This window comes from Neofelis nebulosa, chromosome 7 (genome assembly GCF_028018385.1).
Source record: "Neofelis nebulosa isolate mNeoNeb1 chromosome 7, mNeoNeb1.pri, whole genome shotgun sequence".
Taxonomy (NCBI): Eukaryota; Metazoa; Chordata; class Mammalia; order Carnivora; family Felidae; genus Neofelis; species Neofelis nebulosa.
In genome coordinates, this window is record NC_080788.1 from 133,705,257 (window position 1) to 133,718,452 (window position 13,196).

At 43.8% G+C, this 13,196-nt stretch overlaps 1 long non-coding RNA gene across 1 annotated transcript; it reads left to right on the forward strand.

Annotated features, from left to right (window-relative positions):
• The first annotated feature begins 2,455 nt into the window (after positions 1-2,455).
• LOC131518267 (uncharacterized) lies at positions 2,456-3,870 on the forward strand. The gene is made up of 3 exons (XR_009264982.1): positions 2,456-2,613; positions 3,122-3,243; positions 3,366-3,870. It is a non-coding gene; the product is annotated as an uncharacterized LOC131518267 (long non-coding RNA).
• Positions 3,871-13,196: the final 9,326 nt, after the last annotated feature.

Below are 13,196 nucleotides of genomic sequence, written 5' to 3' on the forward strand. Positions count from 1 at the left end.
TTCCTAAATCCCTGGAAAAGCCACCCCTCGAACTGTGGGAGCCTCTGCTATTTCCTTGCCAAGCCGTGTCCGGTTGCCTTGGGAGTCGGGGCTGGGGGAGGAAGAGAGAGGAAGACCCAGAGAGGACAGGGCAGCTGTCCCGCAGCCAGCTGCCCACGGAGACAGAGGGTCCAGACACCAGATATTCTCCCTTTCACAGCTTGGGGCCGCTGACAGAGCGTGGGGCTCCAGAAGCCCCCATCCCTGGGCTTCCCTGTAACACATTTTTATTCATGTTACAACATGACACGATGCCACATGCCCATGAAAGAGACCACCCAGTGTAGAGGCTGCAGGTTCGCTTTGCAGAGAAGCAGAGAGCTGAGAACAGGCTTCAGAAGACCACATGCCCTGACCCCCGGGGGCGGGGGGGCGGGGGGAGCAGGAAAGGGAAGAATTCCGTTTGCTTTTCACCTCCCTGGGTAGGGGGTGGGGAGCCAACCGGCATGTCCTGAGACCCCATTGACTCTCATCCAGAACTCCAAGAACACTGGTTTTGGCCATCAAATACCCACATCGCCTTTCGAGGTCTGGGAAGCTCACCCCTTTTTGAGTATGGGTAGGGGCGACCACGGCTTTTCGCTCTAAAAGCTAAAATTTCCAGATGCTTGCTTTGCAGCCTCTCTGGTAGCTGGGACATGGGCACGTGACATATGTCCCACTCACTCATCACGGATGGCCAACCAGACTCTCAACCCAGGGTTAGGGAGATAAGGAGGCAGGAAGAGTGGTCGGTTGGGCCTCTGTAAGATGGGGCAGTGGGCCCCTGCACTCCCTGAGTCCCTTCCGGCACTAAAGTGCCATGGCCAGCAAAGAGAACCTTGAGAATGGGGGGTAGCGTCCCCAGGTGTGGTACCCCCCGGATTCTCGATCAGACCTGAGTATTCCAGTCTCCTGCCTCTACTGCCTACTATCTGTATTCCTTGGCAGAGTTACTCGTATGCGTAAAGCCTCAGTTTCCTCATCTTTATAATGGAACTAATAGCAATGTCTTACCACATAGGATTTAGGTAAGGATTAAATGAGATAATCCATGTAAAGCACTCAATACTAGGTCTAAGTCAGCACAGACACAGGCTTCCATAAAGAGATATTCTGAACATGCTTCCCTAAAATGAATTGTTGCAAGGTAAATTAGGCTTTCATGCTTACTTAAACTAATAATAATACATGCCACCTCCCTTGCATGTAAATTACATTTTAAGGCTAGTACAAAATTTTCACATTCTTACCTTTTTTGAGCGTTTCAACCACCTTATGTGGAGCAAGTATTCTCATCCCCGTCTTACGGAGCTGAAAGCCAGGCCTTCGAGAAAAGTGACTCACCCAAGGTCAATTAACTTGGAAGGGGCAGGACAGGATGAGAAATCCAGACATCTTCTGACACCTTCCATCCCTGCCAAGGTCCAAACGAGTGAAATTATTTTTGGCTCAGTGGTCTGTGTTCTCCTGGCCTCCTAAAGTCCTTGGAATCCAGTGGTGCCCGAAACCCATTCCCCCGCTGGACTTCCCAGGTATGTGAGAGAGAAATTTCCTCTGTTGGCTTCAGCTAGTTTCTGTTGACTTCTGTCATTTGCCACCAAGAGACTCAACTGGTACAGAAGTATCACCACTAATGCTGTTTCCTTTTACCTATTCCTTTTGACAGATGTTTACTGAATTCTTGCAACGTGCCAGGGACCGTGTTGGGCTCTGGGGATACAACGATGAATAGGGCACAGTTCTCACCCTCAAAATACGACCACCCCATGAACTAGGGGCTGTCAGATGTTCCTACTTTTGTTTTCTGGAATAGGAAACCCTGAAGGACTTTGCTCAGGGTCACAGCATTTTAGAGGCAGATCCAAGGAAAGAACCCCAGCAGAGAACTTTCTACAGAGAACATTACTTCACAACTGGAGTCCGCAGGTGATGGATGAGGGCATGCCTCAACCGCCAGGCTCGGGGGTTGCCTCTATCGTTTGGAATCCAATAAAGGCTGAAGGGATAAATAAGTTCCAGAAGGACTTAGAGGAGCTCACATAAATGATGGAGCCAGAATGAGTTATTAAGAGGCACGTCGAAGAGGTTCATATCCCTAACCTTTAGAAATAGACTTCACCAAAGGCAGCTGCTGGGTCCTTCCCATAAAGTACCTCTTGGTAGTATTGTCAGAGACAGAACAAAGGGACAGGCCAAACTTTATTCTCTCCTCATTTAGTGGGTTTTATAGCTCAGATTTTGTTCTCTGCTGCCTTCAAGAAATAGGACCCAAGTGCCTCAGAACTTCTAATCAGGAAACTTAATACCCGGAGGATAGAAGCAATAACAGGAGAGAAAGAGATTTGCTCCTGAGGTGAGTCAAATAAGCACAGAAATCCCCTACTTGGGCTCTTTCTTACAGCCCCAGAGGTAGTACCTATAGTTGGGATGAGAACAAAGAAGGAGGTGGTCTCAGCACAAAGCCATGCATCACACTCCCTAGCCATCACCATGGTAACAGCAAGTCCCCATGAAACTGGGAAGAAGCTGGTACCCCTGCCATTTTCTGCCTCACAATCTGCATGGCGGTATCCAGGTCAGAGGAGAAACTGAGTGAGTGCTCAGGTTCATTTCTGCCCTGACACCCCTTTGTCTCCTTAAGCATCACCCAACGGTTCCTTTTGCTATTCTTCTCAAAACCTGAACATAATTCTGAACATTATTCTCTCAGTAGAGGTTTTCCTTCTCCCTCACAGAGCCAGTCAGCAACTTACTTTTCAAACTCATCGTCTTCCAGAATATCTGAGCTACAGGGAGCCTTGAGTGTCTTCTGTTTCAGACCCCTTCCCCGTTTTTCAGAGGAGGACGTGAAAGCCAGACACATCACGCGATGTCCCAAGGTCCTCCTACACCTTGTCCCTGGACATCCGCCATGCTGGGATCAGGACCTGTAACCTCCATGCCTCTCGTTTCTCGTGCCCCCGGCAAATTACTGTCTGCAGGGTCTTTTTTCCTCCTTTTCCCAGCAAGTATCCTTCATGACCAAAGCAGAGAACCACAGCCCGACGACCATGCCTCCCACACGGTGCCCTGCACTGGCTCTGAGACGCTTCACTTCTAGTTCCTTCCCAGGCTTCTCCACGGCAGTGATTTTGGAAAAGAAGCTCCCTGAGGAGAGCCAGCCAGATCACGGCGCAGAATCACGTTTTCAGAGTGTCTGAAAGAACACTTCTAAAAAGAGAGGTGACCAGATCTTTAAATGTTGATTTCCTCGAGTCAGCTTTTCCACATTTCAAACCTCTCCCTAGATTCTCGGCTCTTTGAGACAATAACCGTTTCCATTTCTTCCATCCCTTTTGCACTAGCCACAGAAGGCCCTATAAGCAGATGATGTGGCAACCGTGTGCCTCACAGTTCGAAATCTTGTGACCAGGCCCTCTCTGCGAAGGACCCTAAGGACGCAGACAACATACAGAGATGGGCGTCCGCTGGCCCCTTTTCAAGGAAGGGCCCCCTTCCTCACTTAACGTCAGTGATGACCAACACCTGTCCTGGACCAGTGGTTCTCAACCTTGACAGGACCTTCAAATCACCTGCACAGCAGTATTTTTAAAAACTCCCCAGGTGATCCCATGTGTGGCTGAGGTTGGCTGTCACTGCTCTACGGGTTAGAAATGGTTCCATCAATTCCTGATTCACAGCTGATGGGGCGGAGCTTGGGGGCCAACCCTCATTTGTCAGACACCCCCTTTAATCACCCACGCCTCTTGCAAAAGCTCCACTCATGGTGAGAATATTTATGAATATCAGTTGTTATGTGGGAAAACTACAATGTGGCAGATCTTTTTATTATATTCTATTATAGAGAATATGATAAATGTATATGGTATAAAGTATAATAAATACATACATAATGTATTTGAATTTTTTATGATGTTTTTGTTATTTTATTTTATCGTATTTATTACATGCACACCTATAAATAAGTTCACTTTTTTTGGTAAATTTAATGTTTATTTATTTCAGAGAGACAGAGAATGAGCAGGGGAGGGGCAGAGAGAGGGAGACACAGAATCCGAAGCAGGCTCCAGGTTCCGAGCCGTCAGCACAGAGCCTGACGCAGGGCTTGAACCCATGAACCGCGAGATCGTGACCTGAGCCGAAGCCGGTGCTCAACCGACTGAGCCACCCAGACGCCCCAAATAAGTTCACATTTTTAAACTACACCCTACAAGCCCTACTCTCGAAAGTGTTGGCACAAGGCCCTGTCCTGAAGTCTGTGTTGCTGAACGAGGCTCCTGCACATCCTACAACTTGTGATAATCTGCACAGAACTGCTTGCTGTCCGAGAAGATACGGGAGATTAGTGGAAGTTCTACTGACTTTGCTATTTCACTGAAAGTTTCCTTTTATTTCCACATCCCACACATCCATATAGTTTATTACTTATGTCTTTCTCTTGAAAGAGGAAATATTTGTAGCCAGAAGTTCTGGTGCAGTCTATATTGGCTGTTAAAGACACAAAGATGAATCATGGTCTAGAAGGGAAGAGCAGACATATTCATGCAACACTCAACACGTAATTACTGAGCACACGTTAGCTCATTTTATCCCCACAACAGCCCTAGGTGATAAATAGTAGTAGGCAGAGAGATTTATTAATTTGCCCAAGGTCACGTAGATGGTAAGTGGAGACACTGGGATTGGAGGCCAGGCAGCCTTGGTGACACATGCCATAAACGGAGTCTTTTCGTCTAACAGGCTGAGTGGTGCACTGGCTTCCAAGGTAGCATTTTGAGGGAAAGGGGCACAGAGTCTCAGGGTTGGAAGGGACATCTGAGAATATCAGGACTGGTTTCCCACTGGGGCTCGAAGTCCCTGTTCAGGTGCCTTTATGAGTCAGGAAGTTTTGCTTTCTAGTAAGTGAAAGTGCATCTCCCTGGGAGGGATATATACTTGGGGCCAAAAGTTCCACCAAAGCAGGAAAGGACCCACAGTGTTGGCCCAAGGCCAACCTCCCAATGAAAGCTCTGCATTCACTATTCCAGTCTTCTCAGCAGGTGTCCCTAAGTCAAGGCCCCATATTCCCCAGGATGGGGAGGCCTAACCCATCACCAGTCACTGCACACTGAAAGGATCCTGCTGACCACCAACAGCTCCCCCAGTCTACCATCCCTAACCTTCTGCCTTCTGCACCAATCTGAGACTAGGAAAGACCCAGCAAGGCAGCCGATGCTCAGCCTGATGCACAACCAGCTCTCCCCTGCCAGACCTTAGGGGTCAGATACCAGAAATGGAGGCAGGTGAGGCAGAACGGGGTCACATGTAGGAAGGGCTGGAAGCTCCCTCCTCTGCATCGTGACCTTTCTTTCCAAAGCATTTGGGTCCCTACGTCCCTGGCCTTTCCTTTTGGGTGAACTCCTTGGCCATCACTATGTTGAGCCTCCTTTCACAATGCAAGAAAAACTTTGATGAAATGTAGTTCCAGACTCCCTTCTCCAGCATCCCCATGGTGGTTCCTCCAGAGCAGGGACTAAATCCTATTTGCTTTTACATTTCCTAGAGTAAATATTTATTGAACCAAATCAAATTTCTGATTTTCATTAAAAAGTGAGGCACTTGGAAAGGGGAAAGGAAATACGGAAAGACACAATGAATGAAGAAGCATAAGAAAGTAGTCTGGTCCAGGCATGACCACTGTATTGCAGGAGACTAGAGGATTTCAGCTCTCATTTCCCATGGCAGACATCCCTAGTCAATCACTGCATTTCTTCTTACGGCAGACATTACTAGTCAATCACAGGAGCCTTTCTAACTTTCCAGATTCAATTTTGGAGTTAGCTTCCAAAATGTTCTCAACACAGCACCCCACTCCAGCAGATATTTGAGTTGAAACCTAATGCATTCCCAGATTTCTTATTCGAAAGATGAGGAAATCGGGGCCCAGAGGTTGGCCTCAGATGGTTAGCTACAGGCTGGTCCCAGTCCCTGGATCATCTGATCACTGAACCTCCACTCCTCCACACCAGTTTCCAAACCTGAGGGCCACCTGGCCTGGGAGAAAGAGATTAGCAACAGAGGGGCTAAGCTATTGCCTCGAATACCAGAACGAGTTTCATTTGCTCCATAAAATACCCACATGATTGTTTGAGCGTATGTATTTTCAAAAGTAATAGTCATTATAGAGAAAACGTAGGTAAAAACAAGGAAGAAAATAAAAACTACTTTTAATCCATTTCTCCAAGATAACTGTTATTAACATTTTGGTTTATAATTTTTATGTCCTTTGGGAGGGTGTGTGGGTATGAGTGTGTGTACATACATAAATACCTATTTTTTTTTCCAAAGTGATCTTCTTTTTGTCACTTTCTTTTTATTTCCCATAAGAAAACAGTTCTGCATATGCAACAAGATTGTCCTTGGGAACTTTGATCTAAAGGATAAAACTTAAGGTTTAGTCTCTGAAAATAGGCAAAAACTTTACATTTATTTATCTGATCACTTTGCAAATGTGCTCACTACAGTACAGTTGGGAGTAAATATTTCAAAAAACCATGACACAATAAAACTGATGGAGGAAATTATGTGAACTACAGTTTTAAAAAATTAACTACAGGGGCACCTGGGTGGCTCAGTTGGTTAAGCGTCTGACTTCGTTCAGGTCATGATCTCACGGTCCGTGGGTTCGAGCCCCGAGTCGGGCTCTGGGCTAACAGCTTGGAGCCTGTTTCGGATTCTGTGTCTCCCTCTTTCTCTGACCCTCCCCTATTCATGCTCTCTCTCTCTCTGTCTCAAAAATAAATAAATGTTAAAAAAAAAATTAAAAAAAAATTAACTACAATTTAACTTTTTTCCTAGCTTATAGTCATGATCTCATGCCTAGAATACATTATGAAATCAGTTTCAGGGTGCCTGGGTGGCTCAGTCGGTTGTACATCCAACTCTTGATTTCAGTTCGGGTCATGATCCCAGGCTCATGGGATCTAGCCCTGTATCAGGCTCTGCCTGCACTGAGTGTGGAGGCTGCTTAAGATTCTCTCTCTCCCTCTGTCCCTCTCCCCAGCTCTCTCTCTCTCACTCAAATTAAAAAAAAAAAAAAAAAGAAAGAAAAAAGAGAAAAAAATGTTTTAATTCAGTTTTTAACATGAAAACATTAAAAAAATCCAAGCAATCTGATATATCTTGAAAATATTTTTTTAAAAAATCACACGATAGGGGCACCTGGGGGGGTTCAGTCGGTTAAGTGTCTGACTTCGGCTCAGGTCATGCTCTCGCAGTTTGTGAGTTCGAACCCCGCATCGGGCTGTGTGCTGACAGCTCAGGGCCTGGAACCTGCTTCAGATTCTATGTCTCCTTCTCTCTCTGCCTCTTCTTCGCTCTCTCTCTCTCTTAAAAATAAAGAAACATTAAAAAAAAAAGTTTTTTTAATCACATGATGAAACTCTTAGCAGATTTTACTTTTAGCCCTATCTGGATTTTATGTAACGTTTTCAAACGTGACGTATCGCTCCAGTTTGCAGTCACATTAAATAATATTTACAAAACTCCTTACATCAATCTTGGAACATAATGTAATATAGCAGTTAGTGAAAAATAGAAGTCAGGATAGTAGTAGTGAAGGACTAGTAATAATATTTTTAGTAATTTCCCCTTTAAAAGTTTATTTTATTTATTTAAAAACAATTTTTTTCATGTTTATTTATTTTTGACAGAGAGAGAGACAGAGCATGAACAGGGGAGGGGCAGAGACAGAGGGAGACACAGAATCTGAAGCAGGCTCCAGGCTCCGAGCTGTCAGCACAGAGCCTGACGCGGGGCTCGAACTCACAGACCGCGAGATCACGACCTGAGCCGAAGTCGGACGCTCAACCGACTGAGCCACCCAGGCGCCCCTAAAAGTTATTTTAAAAGATACTAATAATATTTGACATCAGTGATTATCAGTCACCAATGGATAGATTAGATTTGTAGTTACCATCCCATAATTCATGTTTGTATGCAAATTATGTTGCTATAATTATAGTCCATTGCCTATTAAGACAAAGCTATTTATGTGTTAGGTTAATGTTTAATTGATAGGCAGAGTACTGGGATAAACATACATATACACGCACACCCCTGTGTGCGTATATCTTTGTTATTCAATTTTTTTGCTGTCTGCCCACCATCCCTGTTGCTCATACTGTGCTACAGTGAGATATAGGATCAGGATCCAAATTTAAGCATCAGGAGGCAAGACAGATGTATGCTACTGGCGGGGCAGTGTTGGGGGAGAAATGCTCCCACCTTTGGCTTGAAAACGTGGACATTAGCACAACTTATTCAGAGAGATATTTGCCAGTATGTATCAAAAACTTTGAATATGCGCATTTCCTTTGCTTTAGCAATTCTACGTCGAGGAAATCATTTGTAGGGAATATATAACAAAAATGTATGCTGAAACAGTCATTAGGACTGCAGAGAATTAGAAATAATTTAAATAACCAATAACGATAGAGCACAATGCAGCCATTTTCAAAAGATGTTAAGTAAGAATACCTAAAGGTACGTTTACGACATTCTGCTAAATTACAACCAGCAGATTACAAAGCAGGTATGTCCAGAACAATCCTGTTATTGTAAATACCTGAATGTGGGTGTTTACATGTCTGTATGTGTATGTGTGAATGTGTGTGTTTGTGTGTGTGTATTAGGCTGGAAATAAATGCCTCAAATGAGCAGCATTTTCATGAACAGCATGGCGAGATTATGGACGATTGTTTTTCTTTGAGCTCTTCTGTATTTATCATATTTTCATCAATGAATATGTATTACTTTGGTAATTTGAAATAAAAAAAAAACTGTTTTAAAAAGCACCAGCCCATTTGCCACCTGACAGATGGGAAACTGCTCAAGCACAGAGAAAAACAATTGCTTTAAAGTTTTAAAATTAAAATGAATACTTTTTAAAAATCGGATTTGAGTCCAAAAAGTGAGCTACAGACAAGATAATCAAGGTGTCCCTGTGGTTTCAAAACCCATTGTGTAGTTTTAAATAAATATCACTAATGCCAGCTCACTATTGGCTAAAATGGATGTTTTTTAAAACAAACTCTTGCGATTCCAAATCACATTCATTTACATGAACACCTTCACTTTTCTTTCTGTTCTTTTCATTGGGCTCTTCTCTGTGATTAGACAGGCCCCATCTGCCCTTTTGCATCAGACCAGCTTACAGGCAATTGTCTAGAAAACTTGTAAAATACCTAATAAAATCTGATTAACTGCAAGCCTTAATTAATCAGACGTGTGGGCTTTGGTTTTTAGGAGAAAGATCAAGGGAAGAGAAAATAAAATATTAGGGGCTTAAGACCAACAAAAAGCTCAGCTTTGCATACATGCTTCGTGCGTGCTCCACTTGTCCAACTAATCTTAAAATTCAAGCCATAAGAAACCCAAAAGGCAATTAAAAGGAAATTAAAACATTGCCTGTAATTTCCTCACTTTGATTTTGCCATGATTTGTGATTTTTTGGACACATGCTACCAGTTTTTAATGCATACACAAAACACATGTGCACTCAAGCACACACACACGCGCGTGAACGCACACACACACACGCACACGGGTGGTGCACTCCCACACCTGGTAATAGGGCGATGGTTAGGAATGCTCCCTTCTTCATGGAAGCTTGTAACTGGAGTATCCAAGTCTGAAATGTGTTGAGAATTTTTCATTTCTGCAAGTGGAGACATTTCTCCTTTAGAGCAGATTTCTAAGGTTTTTCAGAAAAAGCCACAGACCGGGCTCTCTAGAGACACAAAGGTAAAGGACCTACCTGGGATCCTGAGAGAAAAATGGCAAGATCACCACCACTATGACCATGGCTGTCCAGGGTGGCATGGTTGTGAATGGAAACAGGGAGATTCTTTAGCCTGACTGTGCCTTTGATGAGTTGGAGAAACGGTTTTTACCTAAATGAAAATTTGGGTTGAACTGTTGGTGTTCCTTATGTTGTGTTATTTAGTTATATAACTAGCTGGCTTTGGGAATTGTGCTGACACCTGCTGTTTTGTTTTTTCTAGGTCAGAGAGGTCAGACCAAACCCTGTGTGCCTGAGTGCACATGGGTGTGTGTCTGTGGGTAGGTGAGCGGGGAGCTGTTTCCCTTGAAGGAAATAGATCCTCTCTCTTTCAGTCATCCGGGGTAGGCATGAAGGTCAGCCCTTGTGCAGGAAGGGGTCTCTTCCTCATTAGGACTAGAGGAGGGCGGGGCTGGTGTCTGCTCTATTGGGACCCTGAGAGGGGCTTTGGGTCTGTGAGTGGAAAGGGATGTAGAGCCCTTAGCTACCAAGGCAATCGCTGCACTTGACTCTGGGTTATTCCCCCAAGCATTCAGTAAAGGTTTGCTAAACACCTGAGCTTGGGTTTAGGCAGTTGGGGCAGCTAAGGAAGGGAACCGACTCGGAGCCAGTGGCCAGGGAAAGAGAGCAAAGCCTGCTGGGAGAAGAACAAGCAGGTTAATTCTGTGAAACTGGCAAGCATTCCCTTGGCACTTCCCAGAATGACCTTGGATGGAAACTGGAACAAGGGATTTCTTATGATCTTTGGGGTGGGCAGTCTGGAATCATAATTTGGGTATAAAAGAAAACGTAAACTTACTTATTTTGTATTCCATCTTGGAAGTGGGTGGCACGTCCTAATAGTATGCATATTCTTATTTCTTTTAAAAAGAGAAACATCATGCATTGTGTTTTATAATCTGATCGTTTCGCTGAAGAATATGTTATGCAAAGTTTCCCATACCGTTAACTATTTTTACACAACATTTTAAACATGGCTGCCACATATTCAAAATGCATAGATGTACTGTGATTTATTCAACCAATTTATTTCCAGCGTCATTATTATAAGCAATACTGTGTTGAATATCCCCACTGCGAAATCTCTAGATACACCCATGACTATCTATTTAGACTAAAATCCTTGAAGCAAAATTTCTAGGTCAAAGGATATGTGCTTTTGACATATTGCCATCCTCCCCAAATGTTATATTTCCACTAGCAGCCCTGAATCCTTAACAATACTGGCCATTATGACCCTTAAAACAAAACAAAAAAAGTTTGTGACCTTTGATGGCAAAATAAAAGGGGCATCTTTTGGCAGTGGGTATACACCTGCCAGACGCAGGCCATCAGGTGGTGCGTCGTCGGTGGAGAATTTTCAAACAATAATAAAATGTACTAAATTGGTCTGCTCTTTATCAGCAGCACGTGTCAGCCATACGAAACATTTCTGGTGACAAATACCACTCAAAGACAGTTTTTTTGGGTCTAATTTCTAAACAACGATTGCAGTTTTCGTTAAGTTCTAAGAAAATAGATACTCTCTTAAAATTAGTGCATTTTTATTACTTACCTCCAATATAAACAGTATTCTACACGGGAGCTAACTTAGAGAACCCCCAGTTATGTGGTCATGTCCAGGCTGGGACACAGGTGGGACAGCTTCTCAGATTCCTTTCAAGGTTAACTTCACGATGGCCTGAAGTCATCTGAGTTTCCTTGGGGCACCATTCTATTCCCAACCACCACAAACCACACACGCTTGCATTTGAACAGAAATTTGACATTGGTAATGACTCCACAGAACTTGAGTGACTTCATTCCGTGAGACCCCTTGGAATTTTAATTTTGTGTCTAAATGTAAGTATAAACCATGAGGTGTAGTGGTTTTACTCTGAAAGTACAAATTTTAGTTGATGCCTGAAACAGTTTCCTGAATTTAATAATCGAGATTTGTTCTCCCTGTTCAATTCTGGATTGTTTAGAAACTAAAGAACAAGTCAAAAGAATAAAACATTACTGAAAGACTGTTAGTTACTGGACAATTATTTTCATAAAATATTATATCAGATGGCAACCAAAGGGACCAAGTTCAAACTGTTGATATATTTAAAAAAAACTATTGAATAAATAGTAGAATTGCTTTTCTTTTGGGGGCTGTAACAGGTCTTTCATTTCTTATTTTATTAAAAATGTACAATTTATTTATTATATGTTATACAAAGTCCAATAAAAGAAAAATTTCAATGTCTGCATTTCTCTTCTGGTCACTGTTATTATTTCATATGATGATTACTGAAAATAAGTTTGGCCTGTAGAGGAAGAGGGGGGCGTTTAGGACTGGCTATCTACTCTCAAGGGCCTAACACAGGCTCCCTTGTTCAAAAGTGACGGAGAATTTCAAGATGGTGACACTAGAGCAGTGAACTAAGCTTGGAGTGCTTCTGAACATGGCGGGCCCTGGTTTTGTGTGTCCAGGATGCTGGGAACACCACCGTCTCCAGGTTGGTTCCCTTCCTTGATTACAGGTGAGGCTGCCGGATGTGCTGCCCCTCTCCCCTAACCTTCAGAGAGGAGCTTCTCCAATGCCCTTCAGATTCTGCGTCACCCCCACAGATGACATCAGCTCTGCCCTCCCATGCCCAGCCGTAGCCAAAGGGCTAGGACGACTCTCAACCTCAGTTCACCAGAAAAGTTGATTTCCCAGAACTGCACCCTCCCAGATCTTTTTGAAACAAATCATTATTTTACCAAACCAATAGCTCTTACTCTATTTATTGGATCTTAGGGAAACCTGACTATTGGGTAGTTGTTTCCTTGCCTGTTGTCTCTTCGGGGCTGAGATTTACACCGAATCTGTGCTGCGTAAAGAGAGCTCAAATTTGGCTTACTCATTTCCCAGCATGCCCCTTACAGGCAAGCACCAGTGACGATTTGGATACCACGGAACTGTGACTGTTTGAAGATAAAGTGATGGTGATGAAGGTTGGAGATTTTTATCCAAGGGCACATGGGGTTCCAGGTCCTATGGAGGGAAACAGAGGAAAAAGTGAGGTCCAGCCCTCCAGGGCGAACAGGCAAACAGGGTGGGTTGGGTGGGGTGGTCTCTGCCCTGCCCCCACTGGATGAAGAGCCTGTGAGGGTGAATGTCCCTTGGCCTTCATACCCCTGTCTGAAAGAGGAGCATCTATAAAATGCCCCAAGCTTCATGGGTCACCAGTGGTAAATAACTAATAAAAACCCACTTGTGATTCTTAAAGTGCATTTGACACAAACTGAAACCACACAAAGGAATGTGCTTCTAGGGTTTTCTTATGAAAGGCCGCGAGTAAATGACCCACAGCCTTTGCAAAGAGGCCGCCAGAGTATTTCT